Source organism: Clupea harengus, chromosome 16 (genome assembly GCF_900700415.2).
Source record: "Clupea harengus chromosome 16, Ch_v2.0.2, whole genome shotgun sequence".
In the NCBI taxonomy this organism is placed as follows: domain Eukaryota; kingdom Metazoa; phylum Chordata; class Actinopteri; order Clupeiformes; family Clupeidae; genus Clupea; species Clupea harengus.
In genome coordinates, this window is record NC_045167.1 from 26,649,814 (window position 1) to 26,652,313 (window position 2,500).

Consider the following 2,500-nt stretch of genomic DNA (forward strand, 5'->3'; position numbering starts at 1 on the left):
GGCTGCTTCATATAATATTATGGCATGCGCCTATAATCCTATTCCAGTTTTAATCTCTACCCAACGCACAGTTAAAAACAAAGGCCATAGATACAATAGAAACAATAGAAGCCCAGCAAATATTCTATCTATACCCCGGCATATTCCTCCTTCCTGTGAGCCACTATATCCAGAAAATATTTCAATGGCAATACTAAATATTAGGTCACTATCAGGGAAAACATTTCTCATTAACGATCTTATATGTGAACGTAAATTAGACTGTATGTTTTTAACAGAAACCTGGCTAAACAAAAATGGGTCTGCAGCTCTTATTGAAGCATCCCCTCCCAATTATAGCTTTTTTCAGTCCATTAGAACAGGTAAAAAAGGGGGCGGGACAGCCACCATAACCACGGATGCCCTGTGCTGCAGGAGCATCTCCTTCGATGATTTTGCCTCATTTGAATATCATGCCATAGTTCTAAAGTGCCAGCCTCCTGTTCTGACAGTAACTGTGTATAGGCCACCCAAGCAATGTCCCACTTTTCTAACAGACTTTTCAGAACTACTCTCCATTATACACACAAACTACGATAAGATTATTATCACTGGTGATTTTAACATACATGTTGATAATGGGAACGACTCAAAGGCCCGGGATTTTATGAATCTCTTGAATTCCATGGACTTTACACAACACATCACTGAACCCACTCACAACCGTGGCCACACCCTTGATCTAGTTATTACAAAGGGTCTTACAACTGTTATATCGTCTATCTGTGACCTTGCTCTTTCTGACCACTTTTGTATTTTCTTTACAGCACTGGTACCTAAAGTTAGAAATAGTGCTGAATGTTTTATTAAGAAACGCTATCTTAACTCTGCAGCAGCTGAGAATTTCAAAGTAATGATGAACATAACTAGTACAAAAAACCCAGATACGGGGCCATCATGTGTTAATGATCTAGTAACTACTCTAAATACAAAATTAAGGACAGCACTTGACTCTGTAGCACCATTGAAACAAAAAAAGGTTTTAGCCAAACAAAAAGCTCCATGGAGAAATGAGGAAATGATTAAACTTAAGAGATCCTGCAGAAGGTCTGAGCGTACATGGAGAAAGACCAAGCTACAGGTCCACCTTGATATCTTTAAGGATAAACTTTCAGTCTTTAATAAAGCAATAAGAAATGCTAGGAAGGATCATTTCTCTAATTTGATATCTACAAATTCTAACAATTCCAGGGTCCTCTTTTCAACAATAGACAGCCTTATAAATCCTGCACCTAAAGTAGATGATAGTCTCTTTTCCACCCCCAAATGTGAGGAATTTGCAGCATTCTTCAGAGATAAGATAACGAACATTAGGAAAAATATTGCTCAAGAAATTCCAAATGTCTTGTTTTCTGATCCCCTTCCACCATGCTGTAACAGTATGAGCTTTTTTGCACTGGCTGATATAGAAATGCTGAGCAAAGTAGTGTCACAACTGAAGCCGTCTACATGCCCTCTTGATCCCCTTCTCACCAAATTTTTTAAGACCATCTTTGACTCTGTGTCTAAGGACATTCTAGCCATTATAAACTGTTCCCTGCTTACAGGTATTTTCCCATCAGAACTTAAAACTGCCCTGGTGAGACCCCTCCTGAAGAAAAGCAATTTAGACTCTTCAGTTCTAAACAATTTTAGACCCATCTCTAACCTTCCCTTTCTAAGCAAAATCCTGGAAAAAATTGTCTTTAAACAGTTAAATAATTTCCTAGATGCTAACTGTGCATTTGACACCTTCCAATCTGGTTTTCGCTCCAATCATAGCACAGAAACGGCATTAGTCAAGGTTGTAAATGATCTCAGGATAAATGCTGACTCCAAAAAACTATCTGTCTTGGCCCTTCTGGATCTGAGCGCAGCCTTTGATACTGTTGATCACAATATCCTTATTGATAGACTTGAAAATTGGGTTGGCCTCACTGGTCCGGTCCTAAACTGGTTTAGGACCTATCTAACTGGCCGGGAATACTTTGTCGCCCTCGGAGACCACAGCTCAAAAAACATTTGTATGACCTGTGGGGTCCCTCAAGGATCCATTTTAGGGCCCTTACTTTTCAGTCTATACATGCTACCCCTTGGTAGTGTAATTAGGAGGCACAACATCGACTATCATAGCTATGCAGATGACACCCAGCTCTATATTTCTGTAACACCCAACAACTACAGCTCTATTGATTGTTTGGTAAATTGCTGATATTTCTGATATAAATGTATGGATGTCACAAAACTTTCTCCAGCTAAACCAAGATAAAACAGAGGTATTAGTCATTGGTGAAAAAAACGAGAGAGAGAAACTAACTGCACACTTAAAAACACTAGCACTTAACACCAAGCACCAAGCCAGAAACCTAGGCGTCATACTTGACTCAGATCTCAATTTTGAAACCCATATCAAAAATATAATTAAAACATCTTTTTATCACTTGAGAAACATTGCTAAGGTGCAACCGTTTCTCGCTCAGGC

The 2,500-nt window shown here is 39.0% G+C and overlaps 1 protein-coding gene across 2 annotated transcripts in view; it reads right to left on the minus strand.

The window, feature by feature from the left end:
* prr5b (proline rich 5b (renal)) overlaps nucleotides 1–2,500 on the minus strand; it is a 38,301-nt gene that overhangs the window by 29,618 nt on the left and 6,183 nt on the right. The gene's annotated exons all lie outside the window — the stretch shown is intronic.